This window comes from Stomoxys calcitrans, chromosome 4 (assembly GCF_963082655.1).
Source record: "Stomoxys calcitrans chromosome 4, idStoCalc2.1, whole genome shotgun sequence".
NCBI classification, from domain to species: domain Eukaryota; kingdom Metazoa; phylum Arthropoda; class Insecta; order Diptera; family Muscidae; genus Stomoxys; species Stomoxys calcitrans.
The window spans coordinates 84,481,190-84,505,799 of NC_081555.1; the positions used below are offsets into that span (position 1 = coordinate 84,481,190).

Consider the following 24,610-nt stretch of genomic DNA (forward strand, 5'->3'; position numbering starts at 1 on the left):
GAAATATTACAAACAGAATGACGAAATTAGTATACCCCCATCCTATGGTGGAGGGTATAAAGATATATGAATGATAATGTACTATAGATTTCGTTAAGAAATTGTAATGATTATCATTTCGCTATGCCCTAAACTGGCTTCGGAGAAAATTGGTCTCAAATATAGATAGCAGATTCGTACTCTACTTCCTGCAGGCTCTATTGCACGGTATGTAGGTGTCTTATGACATATCAAATTGGACACATGTAGAGTTGTACATGTCACTTTTCCAAATAGCACATATAATTTTTTTGGTTAAGAGCGTGCTCTATAGCTTCCGATAGAAACATAAAGAAATCAGCTGTTTTTGTTGTCAGTCAAAAGTAACCCCAATGTAAATTGTTTTCACAAATTTATGTTTTAACCACCTTTCTCACAACTTTAACAATTTTTACGCATAAAAAATCAGTTTTGCTCACATCTTTAACATACACGTGTGATATCAAAAATGGTGAATCGTGAGTAAAATGACAATTTTGACACACATTTTAAATTATATGTGAATACAAAAAGTGACATGTCATAAGACAACTACATGCTGGGTAATAGCGGCTTAAGTATTATTTTAATCTAATATTTCATTGGTCAGGTCCATTTGTGGTGTTCAGAGTATACGAACTGTAAGATCTCCCTTACACTTGATCCCGAATGCTTTTGGGTTAATCAACTCCTAAATACTTTCCACATTGTCATGATAGCTCTTCTAGTGCATTTGAGTACCTCGAACTGCAGTCGCGGACAACCAGCGGCATTGATTGGAAAGTCACAGTGAGAAGCCGGGCAGCAACGTCTTTTGCATAAATACTGAGTGTCTATGATGCTCGATATGACAAAGCGAATTATTGGCGCCTTTAAATAACCAATGGCCACCATGTTCCCGCGGCGATTGGACCGGAGCGAGCTTGCTTAACTAAAGAAGCTTGACGAGAATCAAATTTGGCTACAATAACAACCAGATACGGGTATCAACGAAAGGGGTGAGCTGCTTATGCAATATATCATAAGTTGCAATCTGGCGATTTGTAATAAAGGCAATAAACCGACCTTTATTACCAGGAACAGCAAGACGTTACCTTTTATTCGAGGGATATAAGCGGATGAATATGGGACTGGGAGGTGTTGAATATCTTGGAGAAAATGCTGCATATTTGGTCCCACGGCTAATCAGATGAAAGGCGGATTGGGAAAAATTTCGACACATATTCTGCACGACTATCCCTTCTAGACCAGTAACGAAAGTGGAAACTGAGGAGGACATAGACACAGGTGTCAAGCGGATCATGAAGGCCCTGAATGACTCGATTATGTCAGCATTACCTAGAGTCAAGCCAAAGGGTAAATAGTGACCGTTATGGTGGATCCCAGAGCTGGATGGTCTATGGTGTATAAACGGTTGCAGAAATCTTTTCAACAGGGAGAAAGCCACAAGGGCACCACGCGACTGGAACTTCTATTAGGCTGAGCTAAGAAAATACAAGAGCGAGCTGAAAAAGACACAGAATAAATCCTGGGTGGAATTCTGCAGCTCTGTGGAGGATACATCCTTGAATCCTATTACGGTGGGATATAGACAGAAGTCAAAGAATGTATGGACAATGTCTAGTAAGGAACTATTAGAACTACTAGGTGATACACATTTCCCAGGAAACTCTCCAATGGACAATGTGGCGCCAGACCAGTTTTCACTGGTATGCATTCGTCGGTGTTTATTGGGAAAATTTTATCTGAGTCGAAAATCCTTTCGGCTATAAAAAGATTCGACTCCTTTAAGTCGCCAGGCTCTGATAATGTATCACCGGTTGACATATAAGCTGTGGGTGTCATATATTCAAATATCAAAGAATGTAAGTATTTACAATGTCTAGTAAGGAACTATTGGAACTACTCGTTGATACACATTTCCCAGGACATGGAAAACGTGGTGCCAGACGAGGTTTTTACTGGTATGCACTCGTCGGTATTTATTGGGGAAATTTTGTCTGTGTCGAAAATCCTTCGACTCCTTTAAATTGCCAAGTACTGATAATGTATCACCGATTGAAATATAAGCTGTGTCTGATAGACTGGATCCCTGGCTTAGGGAGATATACTCTGCTTGTATCAGCATATAATATATACCTGTGGAATGGAGGGACATAAAGGTAATTTTCATTCCAAAAGCAGGAAAGCCGTACAACACAAATGTGAAAGATTTTCGTCCAATTAGTCTATCATCCCTTATGCTGAAGACTCTAGAGAGATTAATAGATACATATCTTAGGGATAAGATGGTAAGGGCAAGTCCAATGAAATAGCCCTTCACGACCTAGTCGCCTACATAAAGGGACCTCTCGCTGTCAAAGAATATACAATTGTAGCGTTTCTTGATATTGAAAGTGCTTTATAAATACTACCGTCAAGAAGTTAATTAATAAGTTATTTACTAAAACTTGCATATAACAGGCCTGGAATTTGTAGATCTAAAAAGATGGATTAGCAGAGGAACTCCTGAAGTAGGTTTATTGTCTTATTTACTTTGGAATATAGCCATTAACAAAATATTATTGGTGTTAATATTAAGGTGTAAAAGTGGCCGCGTGACGTTTGCGGTAAGGGGAAAGTTTCCCAGCACTCTAAGTGTTATACTTCAGATATACTGAAAGGGACAACCATACTAAAGTTATCCCTTTCAGCAGGAGATACAAGTCGCTTGCAGTGAAACTTGTCTCCTTGGGAGGAAAGTTAGGTTAGTCAAAAGTGGCAGTCCTTTACAGACTCACTTAGACAATTTTAAGTCCATTGTGATACCACAGTAGCGACAGACCAGGGATTCTAGCGGGAATCGAACCCACGACCCCTGCACTGGTAATCCAAGCACGCTACCAACTCGGTTATCGGGCCGCCCTTCTTGGGAAAAAAGAATGTTCCATTTACAGAAAGCGCAAAATACCTGGGAGTTTTACTGCACAGGAAATTAAACTCCTAATCAAACATTTAAGAAACTCTTGTCCCATTTACCTGCAAGGGAGCCATTGGCAACAGGCTAAGGCCTCACAGCAAGAACTTGGACTGGTCATATCAAGAAGGTTACTCGACCACTGTAGTGTATCTCAAGCGATAATCCTTTTAATTAAAAAGTGGTGGAATGGCTAAATGTAATGCCATAACGACGATTGACATAAATATCTTCTCAGAAAGCCTGGGAGCCATTTAATCCATGGAGAACGTATTTCTGAACACAAAGACCGCCCTCGACTGTCGCAGATCTCTCAACGAGATGGCTGAATAGTTCAAAATTCACCTGTACTGGGTGCCGGGACGCAGAGATTTAGTAGGAAATTGTAGAGCAGACGAGCTTGCGATAATAGGAACTACCTTAAACATTCTAGAGGAACTGCAATGTGTGGGTATGCCTCTGGCGACATCTATGCTAGGTTTTCAGGATCAGGCCCGAAGTGCGACGAATGATAGATGGCCACAAAATAGGGGTTTTAAGCATTCTTAACTATGTGGCCTAATCGAGACTTGCAGATGTCTACCTCTTTGCTGCCGCTGGCTATTATAAACGTCTCAGTCATTGTCTCTGGCAGATCACTGTCTGTTGGGAAAACTTGCTGACAGTCTAAAGGTTGCAAGTACCAACTTTTGCAGAAGCTGTGGGAACGTCGAATGAGAAGATACTACAGAACATCTGTTGTATGTGTGTCCCACACTGGCAGTCAGAAGGAGTTCCACTTTCTGGCTCGGCACCCAGAACAGGTAAATATTGAACTGTTCGGCTATCTCGTTGAGAGATCTGCGACGGTCGAGGGCGGTTTTTGAATTCAGAAATACGATCTCCAGGGATTTAATGCGGATCAAATTCAGTGTATTAGATGGTGTCGTCCTCAGTGCGGCTGTGATATACAAACAAGCCATTCTTTGGATCCGGTTGAATATTGAATAGTAGGTGAACTTTTGAAGCGCCGTCCATCAGACCACAACGCCATATAGCTTTATAGATCTGAAAACTGCAGCATATACCCATTGTATGAAGCGCGGTTTAAACCCCCCCAACTTTTGCCAATGGCTGTTTTGCAGGTGAAAAGGGCATTTCTTGCCCTCCCCAAAATAATGGATTTGAAGTTAAATTTCCTGTCCAGCACAACACCTAGGTGTTTTGCACTTTCTGTAAATGGAACATTCTCTCCTCCCAAGGAGACTTGCGCCACTGTAGATACCTTGCATCTCCTGCTGAAACGATCTACTTCTATCTTATAAGATAACTACTTGTCTTTTGTCCCATTTCCAGCAGAGTTTTTGTGGTTACAGCAAACTTTATTGCTGTTTTTACTAACAAATTTCTTTGAGTGTAGAATTATGAAGTCTTTTGAAAGATTTACATAAGGTAGGTTCTTTCAATATCGAAGGCACACCTGAACATTTTGATTTTGCCATTTTGTGTCCCCTCGACAGCAATGGTGTGACCTGCTCCCACACTCATAGAAAAAAGTTTGCTGCAAATACCAAATACAAAATAAGACAGTGGTATTTTGTTGCTATTGTGGCAGGAGTTCTGCTATTACAGCAGTAGTTCTGCAATTTCAGAGCATCAGGCTTACTGCTGAAAAGTAAATGAAAGTTAAATGGCCGTAGTAACTACAATTGTCAACCGATCTGTACAAAATTTGGCACGGATTGTAACTGATTTTAATAAATCTGCAAAATTTCATCAAAATCGGGTCAGATTAAGATATAGCTCCCATAAAGCCCGATTTTTACTTAAATGACCGTAGAAGCTAAAAATGTTAACAGATCTGCACAAAATTTGGCACGGAATATTGTGTTGCTGATCATAACATATCTGCAAGATTTTATCAAAATCGGTTTATGAGCCTCTACGGGGCGCAATTTTCATACGATTTGGCTGAAAATTTTCACCAGGTATATTTTTTTACTTATAACAACTGTATCAGGTATGGTTCAAATCGGTTCACAAGCTGGTATTGCTCCCAAATAAACCGATTTCGGATCTTGACTTCTTGAGCCGCTAGAGGGTGGTTGTTTTGGTTTGACCATCAACAACTGTGCCAAGTATGGCTTAAACCGGCTCACAATCTGATATAGCTCCCTTATTAATCGATCTTGGATCTTGACTTTTTGAGCCGCTAGAGGGCGCTTTTATTTACTGATCTGGCTGAAGTGGTTTGTTTTGACTTCCAACAACTTTGTCATGTATGGTCCAAATCGGTTCATAATCTGATATAGCTCTTGGATATTGACTTCTTCAGCCGCCATAGGGCGCAATTCTTATCCGATTTCTTATTGCTTGCTAGATGAAGGCCTTCCTTTTTTTTTTGTTTTTTGGTATTGTAACTAAATTTTGCTATAATTTTAAGAAAAAAAATATATGACCTGTACCTTGCACACTATAAGAGATATCCCTATCAAACATTGAAACAAATTTAAAAATCGGACCACGAGGCCACCGTAGCGCAGAGGTTAGCATGTCCGCCTTTGACGCTGACGCCTGGGTTCGAATCCTGGCGAGACCATCAGAAAACATTTTTTAGCGGTGGTTTTCCCCTCCTAATGCTAGCGACATTTGTGAGGTACTTTGCCATGTAAAACTTCTCTCCAAAGAGGTGTCGCACTGCGACTCGCCGTTCGGAATCGGCTATAAAAAGGAGGTCCCTTATCTTTGAGCTTAAACTTGAATCGGACTGCACTCATTGATATGTGAGAAGTTTGCCCCTGTTCCTTAGTGGACTGTTTATGGGCAAAACTTGCAATTTGACCACGAATGAGCCCGAACCAATCTTTTTGAGTTAATTGGTATTGAGGTATTTGTTTTAGTAGCAATCAAGAAAATAAAACAAGTAAAAAGCATTATGTTCGGCCGGGCCGAACTTTGGATACCCACCACCTCGGGTATACATATAAACCACCTTTCATCATAATCCGGTGAGAAATGCATAATTTATGCACTTATTGCAGCTATATCGAAATATGGTCCGATTTTGACCAAATTCGGCACGGCCCAAATCATTGTTCAATTTTGTAGAACAAAAAAATTGGTCTTTTTGGCAGCTATATCTAAATATAAACCGATCTAAAACATGTAATGACGAAAAACCTAACATAAGTCACTGTGTCAAATTTCAGCAAAATCGGATAATAAAAGCGCCTTTTATGGGGCCAAAACTTTTAATCGAGAGATCAGTCAAATTAAAAAAAGATTTCGAGGGGCCTAACACTACTCACTGTCCTACATTTCAGCGAAATCGGGCAATAAATTCGTCTTTTATGGTCCCAAGGACTTATATCGGCAGATCGGTATATATTGTAGCTATATCCAAATCTTGACCGATCTGGGCCTAATTGAAAAAATATATCGAAGGACCTAACGAAACTCACTGTCCTACATTTCGTCGAAATCAGACTATAAGCGCCTTTTACGGGCCCAAGACCAAGGCCATATAGGCAGCTATATCCAAATCTTGACCGATCTGGGCCTAATTGAAAAAATATATCGAAGGGCCTAACGAAACTCACTGTCCCACATTTCGTCGAAGTCAGACTATAAGCGCCTTTTATGGGCCCACAAGACCAAGGCCATATGCAGCTATATTCAAATCTTGACCGATCTAGGCCAAATTGAAAAAAGGTGAAGAATTGCCTAACACAACTTACTATACCAAATTTCGGCAAAATCGGATAATAAATGTGGCTTTTATGGGCCTAAGACCTTAAGTCGGCAGATCCGTCTATATGGGGGCTAAAGCAAGATATTGTCTGATATAACCTATATTCGAACTTAACCTGCTTATGGACAAAGAATCTGTGCAAAGTTTCAGCTCAATATCTCTATTTTTAAGACTGTAGCGTGATTTCAGCAGACAGACAGACGGACATGGCTAGATTGTCTTACATTTTTACGACGATTAAGAGTAAGGTCGGGTATGTATACATCAATTTGTTGCAAACGGAATGACAAAATGAATATACTCCCATCCCTCGGTGGTGGGTATAAAAATAAAATAAGGATCAATGCGTATATTAGAATAGCTTATAATTTTTTTTATTTTTGCAAATGTTTTGTCAGATACTGTAGTTTATCCAGTCTCTAAGGACCTGGTCCACTCAGCCCTGACATTGATAAAAGTGTCGCCAGCACTAAGAGGAGATAAACAGCGTTAAAGGCGGGCATTTTAACCTCTGAGCTACGGTGACCCCTTAATGGCATGTTCGTTGGCAAATTTGCATTTGCATTGATAAGTGGACTTTACGTTATTGCGTGACTTACGACACGTTATTTGCACTTGTCGAGTAAAATATTTCGTTCGTGTCTTAAGTCTTTTGTTAGAAAGTTCTAATGTCACCTAAAGTACACAATCATTCACTTCAATCCAATTAGCTAACCCTGCTAACATTTCAATTACTGACCAATAGGTCTAAAAGTGAAACATTACGTCAATTTAGTCCATTCCATATGCCATGCTTTCAGTTTTATGGATAGAAATGATAATAAGAAAATGTTTTATTTATTATTTAACGTTAATAGGTTTCGATCTGAATTCCCATTAAATTGCACATGAGAATAGCAAAAATTGTTCAATTTCATTGTTAGCATGTAACAGCCGTATAATGACTTGAATAATTAAAATCTATGGCCTGGACGGACGAACTAACGGACAGACATACCAACTGGCCATATGCATATCCACTGGCATTATTGCGTATTTATGTTTGTTACACGACATCGCACAGCAACGGAGTGAGTGTACATCCATTCAAGCTGTTAACTGGGTGAACATGACTCGCCAGCAGGCATCAAACACCAGGCAGTCTAGCGTGGTTTGACTACAACTGGAGGCAATGACAATAACAACCGTCAGTCGACCGCCTGGTATTAACAATTAAAACGTTGTTTGTTTTGTTGTTGGCTGAATAATCAGAATGCAGAATTATTGTACCGATCACGGCAGACTTGCAGGCACTTGTGCTAGTAGTCAGGGCCGTTAGTGTTTCAAACGGTATTAAGGAAATGAAACTTCAGGGGCCTAGGCGATTTTTTGAAATATGATATTCTTTAGTAGAAGTTCTAGTTGCGTTCAATTGAATTTATTTGGACTTTGGGAAACGACTGTTGTCAAAGTGATCTGGCTGTTTCAAATTAGCTTTGGATTCTGCTAAAAAGTTATACAAAATAAATTTTGTTGAAGGGCATAATTTTATTCTACATACCGAGACGAGCTCAATGATCGGAGATGCAAATGGAAAAGGAAAGTCAAAGATAGCAACACACACAAACCACCATGGGACGCTTTTCGTCTTTGGTTAGGTGTGATGTCTTCAAGGGCCGTGCGTTGGTATGTTGTATTTGAATCTTATTAATAGCGAAAACGCATCTATGATACAATTACCACATTAACCAAGCTCGACAACCCTGCTTATTAGATGTACTTTTCCCAATGAAATATTTTTGTGTAATGACAGTCATTCATTCTGTGACAAATTACACTTCTTCCGTACTACACATGATTTTGTTCATCTGTTGGACGTTGTATTGATGGCTTCGAACGCTAAGACAACGGCAATTGCTTTCGCTGTTGCTCCGTGTGCCCAGGTTCGAATCCTGGCCGGGCTCTGACGAGTTTTTCATTTTTCAAGTTTTTTGTCTGTTGGGGTGAGATCATTAAATTTTACAATTTTTGTTTGTTTCTCTTTCAAGACGAGCTCAATGATCGTAGATGCAAATGGAAAAGCAAAGCCAAAGATAACACAACACACCAACCACTATGGGACGCGTTTCGTCTTTGATTAGACTTTTCAACCATATTTGGTGTGATGGCTTCAAGGGCCGTGCGTTGGTATGGTTGAAAAGTCTTCTAACCAAAGACGAAACGCATCCCATAATGGTTGGTGTGTGTTGCTATCTTTGGTTTTCCTTTTCCATTTGCATCTCCGATCATTGAGCTCGTCTCAAAAGAGAAACAAAATAAAAAAAAAAAATACCAAACTTCTGTCAAGCTAGCAAAAATTAAAGCTTCTTGAAACCGAACATGAATGATAAGTAGACTTGTTTATAGGGGACCTATATGAGTTTATAAACTGATTTGGAACGTATTTGGCACAGATGTTGGTAGTCCTAACAGAACAGCGCATGCAAAATTTCAGCCAAATGGGACAACATTTGCGGCTTGTAAGGGCTCAAGAAGACTAGTCGTGAAATCAGTATATATGGGAGCTTTATCAGGTTATAGACCGATTCGAACCGTTCTTGGCACAGTTGTTGGAAATCATTATAGATCACTATATGCAAAATTTCAGCCAAATCGGAGAAAAATTGAGGCTTGTAAGGGTTCAAGAAGTCAAATCGGGAGATCGGTTTATATGGGAGCTATATATAAATCTGAACCGATTTGCAAACAAATGACCTACATCAATATTGAGTATCTGTGCAAAATTTCAAGCGGCTAGCTTTACGCGTTCGAACACTTTCGTGATTTTGACAGACAGACGAACGGACATGGCTAGATCGATTCAAAACGTCGAGACGATCAGGAATATATATATTTTATGTGGTCTTAGACGAGTATCGCAAGGTGTTGCAAACGGAATGTCTAGATTAGTTTTTCCCTATCCTATGGCGGTGGGTATAAAAATAGAGATTTTCACCTCTTTAAGTGTATCTGAACCTGTATTAAAGATATCGACCAAGAATGCCATTTTCCTGGAAGCCTATACAAATTACAAATAGAATTTTTGCCCATGAACATTCCACTAAGCAACAAGGCCAAACTTCTCACATATCAATGAGTGCAGTCCGATTCAATTTTAAGCTTTTTTTCTAGCCGAGTGCGAACGGCGTGCCGCAGTGCGACACCTCTTTGGAGAGAAGTTTTACATGGCATAGTACCTCACAAATGTTGCCAGCATTAGGAGGGAAAAACCACTGCTGAACATTTTTTCTGATGGTCTCGTCAGGATTCGAACCCAGGCGTTCAGCGTCATAGGCGAACATGCTAAACTCTGAGGTACGGTGGCCTCCGCCTGAAAGCCTATATCCTCTACAAATCTCAGGATAATTTTTCCAATTTTTCGTCGTTTGGCCCACTGCGACTTTATCCTATACAAAAGTTGCGTTGGCTAGGTCATGTTGTCAGAATGAATAAAGATGCTTCAGCGACGAAAACTGTTGAAGGCGATTACGGCGGTACACGTAAACCAAGACAACCAAATGTCCGATGTAAAGATCAAGTGGTGGAAGACATCTCGAAACTTGGTGTCAGAGATTTTTGAAGAAACACAGAAAATCGAGTTGCTTGAAACGCTATTCTAAGTTCGGCTAATGGGACAAATGTTCTATTATACCCAATAAAAGTAAAGTAAAGTCAAGTAACACAATACCTCATACGCTCCTGCAAGCCCGGTTATATGTTACAATTTTCAGAATAAACCCACACACATAATTACAGAACAATGAGTTATATGGAGGGTTATGTTAGTAGTATGGTGCTATCCGAAACTATGTGAATTTCTATTAAATGAAAATTGAATGGTCACTTGATATGCATGAACTTTAAAAGTTGTTGCTCACAAATGTAGCTATGGCTAGATGTCCGAGTGGATTACTGAGTGAATATAGAAGTACAATGGCTCAAGAAGTTCTCCATTGAAAATATGTCAATATTAAAATAAAAGTTTTTTAATCATATTGAAAATTTTGGAACAAATCCTTATATTGGGCTAGGCAATTAGTAGACATCGGAAACATATGCAAATTCATATATTTTTTAGAGCGTCGAAAAACAAAATTGAAAACACAAAAATTCGTTAAATCGGATGCATGTTAAGAAAACGTTAAGAAATTGTTGCATATTATTTGGACATTTTGCTTATCTTTGCATAAGTTCGGTCGGGCCGAACTTTGGACACCCACCACCTCAGGTTTCATCATTTGGTTAAAATTCAGTGAAAAATGCACGATTCTGAACCTATAGCGGCTCGATCGAAATGTGGTCCTATCTCGACCAAACTCGCCACAATTCACTGTTCAAAATGTCGGTGTAATCTGGTAATAAGAAAGTCTTATATGGAGTGAAGATCGTAAATCGGGAGATCGAAATATCCAAACATAATCCAATTTGAACCATATTCGTATCTTTAACGTAGTTCACTGTACTAAATTTCAGCACGATCCGCGAATCAGTACGCCATTTATGGGTAAAAGAACTTCAATCGGGAGATTGATCTATATGTGCGCTATGTCCAAAAATGGTTCGAACTGAACCATACTCGACACGGAAGTTAAAGGGCTGAACACAGCTTACTGTGTCGAAATCGACCAATAAATGCAGCTTTTATGAGACTAAGACCCTAAATCGGGAGATCAGTCTGCATGAGGGCTATATTAAGTTAAAGACCGATTTGAACCATATTCAGCACAGATGTCAGGAACTAAATACAAACCATTGTGTCAAATTTCATGCAAAATCGGATAATAAATACAGCTTTCATGAGCCTAAAACCCTAAAAGGTACAAACCGATCTGAATCATATTCAGAAAAGATTTCGGGAATCAAATTATAGCCAAATCTGATAATAAATACAGCTTTTATGAGGCAAATATTCTAAATCGGGAAATAGGTCTATATGGGGGCTATATCAAGATATAGTACGATATAGCCCATTTTCGAACTTCCTTCAACATTCACTATGTTAAGTTTTGTGTATATATCTCTATGCGTCTAAAATCCTAGAATTATTTTCAAGATTTTTATACCCTCCACCAATCTGATTTGCCTGATATTTTACACAAATACTTCTAATTAGTGTAGGTCGGTTGGGATTGTAAATGGGCCTTATCGGTCCATTTTTTGATATAGCTGCTATATAAACCGATCTTGGATCTTGATTTCTTGAACCACTAGAGGGCACAATTTCTATCTGATTTGGCTGAAAGCTTGCATGACGTGTTCCGCTGCGACTTTCAACAACTGTGCTAAGTATGGTTCAAATCGGTTCTTAACTTGATATAGCTGCCATATAAACTAATCTGGAATCTTGACTTTTTGAGCCAGTAGAGAGCGCAATCCTTATTCGATTTGGCTGAAATTGGCATGACGTGTTTTGTTATGACCTCCAACAACTGTGCCAAATGTGGTTCAAATCGATTCGTAAACTGATAAGCTGTCATACAAACCCGTCTGGGATCTTGACTTCTTGAGCCTCCAGAGGACGCAATTTTTATCCGATTTGGTATTTTGTAGAAAGGCTACTCCTATGACCTTGAACAAACGTGTCAAATATGCTTTAAATCGGTCTATAGCCTCATACAGATCCCTAATAAACCGATCTTCCTCAGCCTCTAAAGAGCGTAATTGTTATTCGATTTGGCTGAAATTTTACACAATGACTTCTACTGTGGTCTCCAACATTCAAATCAATTATGGTCCGAATCGGACCGTAACTCGATATAGCTCCAATAGCATAGCAATTCTTTTCTTTTATCCTTTGTTTGCCTAAAAAGAGATACCAGGAAAAGAGCTTGACAAATGCAATCTATGGTGGAGGGGCAATACTCTGCGTTTTCATGTCCACCTTTGAAGCTGAAAGCCTGGGTTCGAATCCGAGAACCTGAAAAAAATGTTAGCGGTTGATATCCTCCTCTAATGCAAGCAACATTTGTGAGGTACTTTGCCATATAAAAACTTCTTCCAAAGAGGTGTCGCATTTCGGTACGCCGTTCGGACTTGGCAATAAAAAGGAGGCCTCTTATCATTGAGCTCAAAACTTGAAGCGGACAGCACTCATTGATATGTGAGAAGTTTGCCCTTGTTCCTCAATAGAATGTTTATAGACAAAATTTGCAAAATTTTAATCAAGATATTTGTTTGACATTTTGCAGGCATAACAAATGAGTCACATCCTTGATTTAACTTCCAGAGGCCATAGGCCAATTGACTGAAATTTATTACGTGAAGTACACTTCTGCTCTCCACCCTTGACACCAATCCCACCCAGATAGGTCTATAAATAAATAAAGCCTCAAATATTAGATTTGAGGTTCAATTTTCTGTCTTTTCTGTCCAGCAAAAGCTTCGTTATTTTGCACTTTCAGTAAATTAAACATTCTCTACTTCCAAGGAGACAGCTGCTACCGTGGGTATATCTAATGGAGCAAATGGGGTCTTAACACCGATACATAACATTGGGGATTGTGCTAAGTCTAAGATGTTTAAGACCTCGATATTTTTAAGAAATATGTTTGTAAGCCTCTCTAGAGTCCTTGGCATAAAGGATGACAAACTAATAATGCGAAAGTCCTATTTGTTGAATTTATTGTGCAGTTAAAATTAAAATTAATTTGATACATACATTGAATTACTACATTTTTATTTATTTTTCTTTAATGTATAACTATATAAAAGTATAATGTATATACTCATCGCTGCGTCCGTTCATCTTACAGATATATTCCACAATCCAATACTATCAGAGTATATGTCCCTCAAACAGGGAGACTATCGGCTTGTAGTTCAACCGATGATCATCATGCATTAATATATTATCATGTCCTGGCGATTTTAAGGAGTCAAAACTTTTGGTCGCCCAAAGATTTCATCGTTCAGACACAATTCCATACCAATTCGCGACGATCAGATATCAGTAAAAGCTTCTTCCAGCGCCACATTTTTCGTAGGAGAGATCCCCCGGAAATATTCATCGTAATTCAAGTGATTCCTCACTTGTCCATACGTTCTCTGACTTCTTAATGTACCCCACCGCAATACGATACGATCTTCGGCAGCCTAGAGGCTTCGTATGTATCTTCAACGGAGATGCAAAATTCCATTCAGGAATTGATTTGAGCCTTTTTCAGCTTGCCTTTACATCTTTTTCACTCAGGCTTATAGATGTCCCAGTCCAGTTGCGCCTTTGAGCCTTTCGTTTTATTATAAATTCTTCCCTCACCCTTCCAACCATTTCCGGCGCTGTTTGTAGACCTCTTGGTTTGGTTCTAAGGTATGAAGATCTATGCGAATAAGTCAGGATGTTCGTGATCCGCTTGATCATCATATCAATGATCTTCACAGTTTCCACGTTTTTCCCAGATCTGCAAGCGTCAGTGCTGTAGAATGCGAGGAAAGTTTAATATTTAAAAATTTTTCTATGAAAATTAAAATTTCGGCCAAACTTTTTTTTAAACTCAAAACGTGCTGTTCGGGTTACTTCCCCAGCAGCTTTTTATCGTATGTTTTATAGTCGGATATTTAAATACTGTAAAAACATTTGCTACATTAGACAAATTGTTATCAAGTGAGACGACAACAACAGCGACGAATATGATGCATACACTCGTCGTACAGGTCGAATCTACATAATTGTATAATCAATGAATGAATAGAAGATAGACAGACAAACCGGCAGACAGACAAACAGACAGACGGACACATGGAATGAATGAATGATCGCAACAAGTGGGCGTATACCGGCCGCAATCATGGGCAACGACTTTTGGTGGGGTGCCACTGTTGCATTTGCAAGTCAAAACAATTATAAATCTTAACGCAAGTGATACGAATGTTTGAAATGAGCTCGTGAGCGCATTTTGTTACAATGTTAGAATGTTGCATCGATAAATTTTAGCCTAACAGAGCAATTTAATTGAATTACTCAATCATTTCAAACTTTGAAATTGCAATGTAATTCGATGTTCTTCATTAATGTTTTTCGTATTCGTGGGTGCCGAATTTACTCTGTATTGTGAAATTTACTTTTTATATCTAAGTATTTGTATGCTACAGTAACCAGCCAAATAATTGGTTTAACTAAAAGAAGGAACAAAAAATACGTTTTTCGGTATAAACTGAAAAGGGTGTAAAGGCTCTTTTCACGGAGTGGGCAATATTTTGCCATTGCGCTGCTATACTATCGGGACAGGGAGTGCTTTCTTCAAGAAGTTGGGTATGCCGTTGTCACCTGTTGTATTTGAAGCTTTCCGACGTCCAGATTCCGTGTAATTTCAGTTCGCAAATGACCACATTTTTGTTTATTATTCAAAGTCGGACAAACATATATATAGGAGCTATATCTAAATCTTAACTAATTTCGGTCAAACTCTTCAGATATTGCCCACTCCGTGAAAAGCGCGGTTATACCCCTACTTGGGTACCAAAAGCCTCCCCCAAGAAACCCATGGTACGACCAGAGTACCAAAAAACTACTGAAGCCAAGAATGCGTCATATAGGGCAACATTACAGTCTGTACCAACGTGCCAGATAAAGGAGAGGTATCGGGAGAAAAGGTTAGAGGAGGAAAGTCTTTTCCGCAAGAAAAAAAAGAAAGAGAAAGACGTGAATGTGAGTGAATTGAGATGTTCAGGAGCTGGATTAAAGACCGAAAATTCTACAGAAGAATTGAACATCAAATCGATGGCTTTGGTACAGGCACATCATTATGCAGAGACAAAGAAGAACATCTAGTAACTGATACAGATAGTATTGTATTTGAGTTAGAGATATTGGCGGTTGGTGGTTTACCTTTCTTACTGCGCTCGAAGGAAGGTGCCGTGATATGATCCAACGATCGTCTCAAAAAGGCATGCTTATACCATTGCACAGCTCACTAATTAGTGAGTTATGGAAGCATGTTATCTTTTTGGGGCAAAGCAGACTGTTGATAGAGCTTAGTTAGCTTCGAAATCTTGATCTCTGTAGCCTGCCCAATGAATTAATCGCAACCACATGTTGCCTTAAACTTTTTAAAAGGGGTTTTTATTTTGCTTCCTATTCTAAATAGAAACAAAAACAAACTCAATATTGGTTTCACCTGGACAAATGAATCCAACATCAAAATGATACAATCAAAATAAAGTAGCGCAAAAACAGAAAAAAATATTTTTCATATTAATCATATTTTGTCTATACATAAACTGGCAAAAAAACAAAAAATTTCAGCGGTGCTTTCTCCTACTAATGCTGGCAACATTTGTGAGGTACTATGCCATGTAAAACTTCTCTCCAAAGAGGTGTCGCACTGCGGCACGCCGTTCGGACTCGGCTATAAAAAGGAGGCCTCTTATCATTGAGCTTAAACTTGAATCGGGCTGCACTCGTGAGACGTTTGCCCCCGTTCCTTAGTGGAATGTTCATGGGCAAAATTTGCATTTGCATTTGCAAACTGGCACAATTTATGTAAAGTTACCAGAACTTTGCTTAAAAATTTAGGGAGTTATTATGAAAACAGTGAAAAAACTAAGGCAAAATATAGATATTTTAACATTAATCTATTCACACCTCCTTAACGGTAAACGATGGCATGGTACATTGTGCATGCCTGTTTTAGATCTCGTTAAGTTCTTTCTAGAATCCTAATTAATGCAAATCGGTTGAATATATTAAAAGTGATAGTACCTTTAAAGGCAAAGGCCAACAACGTCATTTTTCTGAAATCCTATGTCCTCCTCTACGAATGTCTAGAACATTTTTAGCTAAAAATAAGGTGCAAATATTAATCTGCCCATGCCACTATAGACATACACCTAAGCCAGTAATCGCCTTGTTGTGCGCTCTTAAAACTAAAAAGTAACCTCGAAAAAGAAAATCTATGTTAGAAATTCCATGCTACTTAAAAAAATCCTTAATTCTATGCCACGCCCCTAAGTTGAGTCATGTCTGGTATTGTGTCCCCAATAAGTGTCGGTATCTGTTGCATCCGAAAACCGGCAATGACAAAGGAAATGCTCCAACGTCTCATCATCTGCCCAACACATGCTATCACTTACCGCACCGATTTTACATAAGTGAGCTCGTAGTCCTATGTGTCCCGTTATGATACCAATAGCTATACTGCCCTCCTTCTTACTTCCTTTCATAGCCTCGCCTTCTCACGATCTGGATCCCCCATAGGATTTTCGCCGTCCTACCGACCATTTCGCTGTTAAACAGGGTTGCATGCGCATTCATCGCCCAAGCCCATAATTCGGACTGCGTCGACCCGAAAGGCTTCGGGTTTACCAAGTTTATTGACGGCAGTTCTTTGGCCTTTACCGCCAAATCGTCTGCCCTTTCTTTCCCCTTTACTCAGTTATGGCCCGGCATCCAAACGATGCGGATTTTACGATCCTCAGAGGAGGCGTTAACCTCCTTCTTACACTGCAACACTGTTCGTGATTTTGCCATCCTCAGAGAAGGCGTTAATCTCCTTCTTACACTGCAACACTGTTCGTGATCTTACCGTTCTGGTTGTTATTGCCCTTATGGCAATTTTATTTTTCGTAAAGATATTCTCACTTAACATCCTCGCATTAGCACCACACCAGCTCACGCATTCCGTGATCGCCTGGATCTCCGCCTATAGGACCGTATTATGGTCAGGCAGTCTAAAACAGATCTCTGTCCCTGGGTTCTCAATGTAGATTCCCAGGCCTACTCTGCCCTCTAGCTCTGATCCATCCATCTAACATGATATTTCAGTTGGCAATACTAGTGTTCCGCGAATCCAAGAGTTTGCCGCTGCAGCAGTGCTTCGCCCTCGACCTCAAGGTTCATCTCAGGTATTCGATCGGAAACCTCTTCCTTTCCTTCCAGGTTAAGTATCGTCGCCTCGATTATACCGCGATGTTATGAGTTGCTGCCATCCTCAATCCATATCGGGGTAACTCATAACACATATCCGCTGCTTGACCAAAGAGGAAGCTCATTTGTCTAGCCACAATTTCCAGAGGCATTAGTGTAAATTCTGCTATGGATATGCACTTAAGCCAGTAATCGTCTTGTTGTGGACTCTCAACCCAAAAAGTAAACCGAATAAATCTGTCAGGAATTTTCTCATGTTCACAAAATCCCCAATCGATACCAATTGGTATCGGATCCGTATCCAAGTACCGGATTCAGTTAGCCGCTAAAGCTGAGCATTGATATAGGAAATGTTCCAACGTTTCATTATCTTCCCTACAAACTCTGTGACTTGCCGCGTCTATTCGGTATAAATGCGCACATAGTCCTATGTGTGTCGTTTTTATGCCGAAATCTATATTCCCCAGTATTAACCATGTTTTGTCACGATCTGAATATAATCCAACATAGAGTAGGCAGTAAACCTCTTTGAGGTGTTCCTCTACTGATAAATCTATGTAGTTTTACATATCCCAAACTTGCGATAATACGTTCTTTAGAAATAGTGTTATAAATAAACTTTTTACGGTAGCATTGATGCCTACAGTTTATAGCTCCTTTATGAATGACGTTGGATTTACATTATTGTTGTGTTTTTATTGTATTGAAAACTAACACTCTCTGCAATAATTTTCTCAGATACTGTTAACTTAAAAATGTAAACTAAAAACATGTATGTATGTGCGAACATGTTTATTTCCGTTTAAGTGGAGGTTGTTGTTTTTCCTGCCTGTTTTTGATTCTGTGATACATTTGTTTGTTCATTATAGTTGTCTTGCATGACATGTAGTGAACTGCCATCGTTGGTAAACATGTATGGATATGCCACCAAGACTCTTTCACTCTCTCTGTGTCGACAGCCTCCACACATGATGATGTCGTAGATAAATATGTTTGTTGTCTGTTGCCACAAGTTACAACTAACACTCAACAGGTGTTTTTTGTGTGTGGTGGCCAAACACTCCGAAGGAGTGGGGTTGTACATTTGCGTACATACACATGCCACCTATTTATCTAAGCTACCATGTTTGTAGATCACTTTGGTGTTTGAAGTGCTACTTGATGTTCAGGCTACTACACTTTATATGAATTTTCAATTTTATTCATTTTTTGTGCTATTTCAACTTTTTTTTTTGCCATATTGCCTTTGTTTTTGTATTTTTGTTTCTTCATTCAACAAGTGTTTATTTGTGCATAGCATTTAAATTAATTACAAGTGTTATTGATTGATTTGATAACGTTATTTGTTTGACAGCTTGTTCTCTGATGTTAATTCACTTGAATTGTTGATCACTTTAAGCATCAAATAAATTGTATATATGATGAAAAAAAAAAGCAGTTTATATGGTTTTCATCAAATCTTATTGGTGTTGTCTATCGATAATTAAAATATCAAAACACTTGTGACTCATAATATACATACATTTATATTTGGCTTGTGTGAGCATTGATAAATATTTGGTTGACTGCATAAACGAAAGACTTAAGACACGAACACATATGTTGTACATTTGCAGAACATTATCAATACTTTGGCTTGTTACAGCAGAGTTTTGTTTTATGTTTGTAATAAAAAATTGATAACAAGTTGAATCTAGCGAAAATCATAGGCACTATTTTTGGTACAATTTCTTTGCCATCTTTATAAAGAGTTGTAGGTATATAATCTTATCGCAATAATTTCTGGATAGTCTAATTTATATCGTCTAGATAAATATTTGTCCTGCCTGTGTGCGCGCTTTTTCACTCTCTTGGCAATTTTTTGTCTGCGGCAATTGCACTACTTCCATGGCGCACTTGATTCTGTGCATCTGTTGAAAGTTGTTGGAAGCCATCAATACAACTTCCAACAGATGCACAAAATCATGTGCACCCTTTCATGGTGCACATGAGTGCAATTGTCGCAGACAAAAACAAGTAAAAGCGTGCTAAGTTCGACCGGGCCGAATCTTATATACTCTCAACCATGGATCGCATTTGTCGAGTTCTTTTCCCGGCATCTCTTCTTAGGCAAAAAAGGATATAAGAAAAGATTTGCTCTGCTATTAGAGCGATATCAAGATATATATGTTGGAGACATGTGTAAAATTTCAGCCAATTCGAATAAGAATTGCGCCCATTGGGGGCTCAAGAAGTAAAATAGAGAGAACGATTTATATGGGAGCTGTATCGGGCTATAGACCGATTCAGACCATAATAAACACGTTTGTTGATGGTCATGAGAGGATCCGTCGTACAAAATTTCTGGCATATCGGATAATAATTGCGACCTCTAGAGGCTCAAGAAGTCAAGATCCGAGATAGGTTTATATGGCAGCTATATCAGGTTATGGACCGATTTGAACGTTATTTGACACAGTTGTTGAAAGTAAGAATAAAATACGTCATGCAAAATTTCAGCCAAATCGGATAGGAATTGGGCCCTTTAGAAGCTCAAGAAGTAAAATTCCCAGATCTGTTTATATGACAGCTATATCAGGTTATGGGCCGATTTGAACCATACTTGGCACAGTTATTGGATGTCATACTAGAGGCTCAAGAAGTCAAGACCCAAGATCGGTTTATATGGCAGCTATATCAAAACATGAACCGATATGAACCATACTTGCCAAAGTTGTTGGATATCATAACAAAACACGTCGTGCACAATATGTCAGCTATATCAGGTTATAGGCCGATTTGAACCATACGTGGCACAGTTGTTGGGTATCATAACAAAACACGTCGTGCAAAATTCCATTCCAATCGGATAAGAATTGCGCCCTCTAGAGGCTCAAGAAGTCAAGATCCAAAATGGGTTTATAAGGCAGCTATATCAGGTTATGGACCGATTTGGATTATACTTGGCACAGTTGTTGGATATCATAACAAAAAACGTCGTGCAAAATTTCATTCCAATCGGATGAGAATTGCGCACTCTAGAGGCTCAAGAAGTCAAGACCCAAGATCGGTTTATATGGCAGCTATATCAGGTTATCGACCGATTTGAACCATACTTGGCACAGTTGTTGGATATCATAACAAAACTCGTCGTACAAAATTTCATTCCAATCGGATAAGAATTGCGCACTCTAAAGGCTCAAGAAATCAAGACCCAAGATCGGTTTATATGGCAGCTATATCAAAATATGGACCGATATGGCCCATTTGCAATACCAACCGACCTACACTAATAAGAAGTATTTGTAGAATATATATACTTTATGGGGTCTCAGACGAATATTTCGAGTAGTTACAAACAGAATGACGAAATTAGTATACCCCCCATCTTATGGTGGAGGGTATAAAAATCTATCATTATACGAAAGACACATGCATTGGGAAAAGTACAGCTAATAGACAAGGTTATCGAGCATGGTTAATGTCGTAATTGTATCATATAGGCGTTTTCACAACCAACGTACGGCCCTTGATGCCATCACATCTAATATGGTTGAAAAGTTTTCTAACCAAAGACGAAACGCGTCCCATAGCGGTTGGTATGTGTTGCGATCTCTGGCTTTCCTTTTCCATTTGCAAAGAAAATCTCGAAAGTGAAACAAACAAAAAATTATTGATTATTAAAAAGAAAACAGGTAAGGACGGGCTAAAGTCGGGCAAAGTTGACCTTTCGACTTTTCGACACCACATCGGATATGCATGTTAAATAGTCGAAATTAAAATTTGTTAAATTTTAAAATGAGAATTTCAAACAAAATTTGGTTCCAGAAATGAAAATGGACGATGCACATATATGGGAGCGATTTCTAAGAAACTCACCAGTGCACTATGGCCGAAGGATTGAAAATTTGTGGCAAAAATTATTTACATTCAAGCCAGCGTTTCCAAAATATGTAAATTGGCATTTCTTATCAAAAAAAAAAAAAATTTAACAAATGACTTTGGAGAAAATTGATTCAGATTTAGATTTAGCTCCCATATATTTATATTATACGATAAAGTATTTATTGTAGCCATTATTTTACATCTATCTTTTCAATACTTTGCATAAGATGTTCTATTTAGTAACGCGAAATATAAATGTTCGAACCGGTGTCATTGCCCGGCTTTCCCGGCTAAAAGACACCGGTACTTAGGTGGGGACACAATATCAGACATAAACCAACTTAGAGGAGTTTTATAGAAAAAACTTTGGGTTTTGTAAGTAGCACGGAATTGCCAACTCAAAATTTTCCTTTTCGAGGTTACTTTTTAGTTTTTAGAGCGAACAACAAGCGGATTACTGGCTTAGGTGTATATCCGTAGTGGCATCTTTTCAACCTAACCTAATCTAGGTATGTATATTCTTGATCGTCGTAAAATTTTAAAGCGATTTAATTATGTCAGTGTGGGTGTCCGTCCTCCTGTCCGCCCATTTTTGTCATCCCATCCCGTCTTTTTGTCCGTGTGTTGTAATCACGCTACAGTCTTAAAAAATTGAGATATTGAGCAGAAATTTGGCACATGTTCGTATATCTTCCATACGCAAGATCTTCGGTGGGTTCATCTAAGCCCCTCGATATACTTGCAAAATGTTGTCCCGATCGGAGTATATTAAGGTATAGCTGCAATATCCACAAATTTGCCGGTATAGGGTGTTAAAGCCATACATGCACTATTTTAACACGATTTCGATTAAATTTTAAACAGTAAGTTGTATTAGGCCTCCCCTAATCCAAAACGAATAGGGTCCAGATCGGACTATATTTGGATATAGCTGACAAATAGACCGATATGCCTATTTTGGGTCTCAAACCTATAAAAGCCATTTTTATTACCGGATTTCATTGAAATTCGGAACAGTGCGTTGATAGAGCCCTTGACATCCATGCCAAATATGGTCTCGATCGGACTATATTTATGTATAACTGCCATATAGACCGATTTCCAGGTATAGGGTCTAAAGTTCATAACAGGCGCATTTATAGCCCGAATTCGGTGAAATGTGAGTTGCACTAGGCCTCTCAATATACAGACCGAGTATAATCCACATACGACTTTAGTTAGATATAGCTGCCGTATACACCGATCTTCTGATGTAGGACTTTATTACCCGAGATGTATTGAGTCTCCCGATATGCAAACCGAAAGATGGCGTTGTCGTGGTGAAGAGTGATCCGTTTTCGCCGTTTTCTTGGAAGACAAGTGGCAAACAAATGGTTATGCGCCACTCAAAATTGACTGTTCTGTGTTGTTCTAGTGCTACGATTGCGACATGTCCAGTTTTTCCGAAAAAACAAGCGATCATTTGCTTAGATGTGTTTCGTGCGCTAACAACTTTTGTTGGATTTGGCTCATCTTGAAACTCCCATACAGTTGACTGTTGTTTACTTTCGAGCTCATACGCATAAATCCTCAATTCATCGCCTGTCAACATATCATAGACGTGTTTCAAAGCACCGCGATATCATTTTTTTGGAGCATTTCTTTCGACCAATCGACACGAGCCTTTTCTGAGCGATTGACAAATTGTGTGGGAATTTTTTGACGGTCAAATGTTCATGCAATATTGAATGTATGCTGGTCCCACTAACGCCTAAGGTTGCCTCAATCTCACGATAGGTCACATGACGATCTTGCAATATCAGTTGGTGCACATCATCAATGGGGTTTTGGAACAACAACTGATTTTGGACGACCTTCACGAAATTCTTCTTGGATTAGACTACGACCTTGGTTGTATTCACCATACCATCGATAAACACTGGTCCTTGATAGAGCTTCATCACCAAAAATTGAATTAAGTTCATCGATGCACTATTGTTGAGTTAATCCACGTCGAAAGTTGTAAAAAATAATCGCACGAAAATGTTCACGATTTAATTCCAATTTTTGGGAGAGATGAATCTTTTAATTTACTGTAAACAACACAAATAGCGCTCGTATGTCAAAACGTTCTGAGTATATGTAACTTATTAAATGTTAAGCTTTACATAGAGCTGTCAGTTGGCAGATTGCAACACAAGGGTTGACCAATCCCGAAATATAAAAGGCAACCCTCGTCTATATCCATTTGTATCCATTTAACGGGGAGCGCTTTTTGGGGGTAGGATGGCACCCCAGACATGTCGCACAAATATGGATGTCAAATTTGTGCTCTACTTCCAAATACCTTTCAGTTAAGCCCAAAATTGAAATGGTCGATAAATATGTACGGCTGGCACTCCGCCATTTTGCCCTATAAAAAGATATCAAATTCATTATTTACTCCCAAAAACATTTCATGGTCGCTTTATATGCCCATTTGGGGGTTTTTGGGGATGGGGACACTTTCCATTACATGGACTTGATTTTTTTGCCATATTCGTAATCTACTCCCGAATACCTTTCATTTAAGCCCCATATTGATATGAACGTTAAATTTGCCTGCTTGGAAGAGTATTGGGGTTAGGGTGACTTTCTGGGTACTTAGACCCAATTCTTAATATCGTATTTGTATTTTAACTCTTCAATAACTTTAATTTGATACCCATATTGTACCGATCGGTCTACTTTTGATTATGGGTGGTGTTTTAAGGCTAAAGGGAAATTTATATAGAATTTGTTTCCTTTCAGACCAACTTACACAATTTGTGAATATTTCGAGAAAATCGGTTTTGCCGTTTTTGAGGCTATATGGTACAAACAAACACACCGAGTCCCATATAGTCGTGATTGGTTAATATGCCCATTTGAGGTGTTTTGGTGGGTGGGGTGAACCCCTTTACTTCGACCTGATTTTGTATGCCAGATTGAAATCTACTCCCGAATACCTTTCATTTGAGCCCCATATTGATATGCATTTTCAATTTGGCTGCTTAGATGAGTTTTGGGATTAGGGCGACTTCCTGGGTACTTGATCCCAATTTTTAATACCATATGCGTATTGTTCTTTTTAATACCTTTCATTTGAAACCCATATTGTCCTTATCGGTCCACTTTTGATTTTGGGGTCCGCCCCCTTCCGATA

The 24,610-nt window shown here is 38.9% G+C and overlaps 1 protein-coding gene across 4 annotated transcripts in view; it reads left to right on the plus strand.

The window, feature by feature from the left end:
• LOC106086369 (A disintegrin and metalloproteinase with thrombospondin motifs 6) overlaps window positions 1-24,610 on the plus strand; it is a 170,373-nt gene that overhangs the window by 134,306 nt on the left and 11,457 nt on the right. The window lies entirely within an intron of this gene.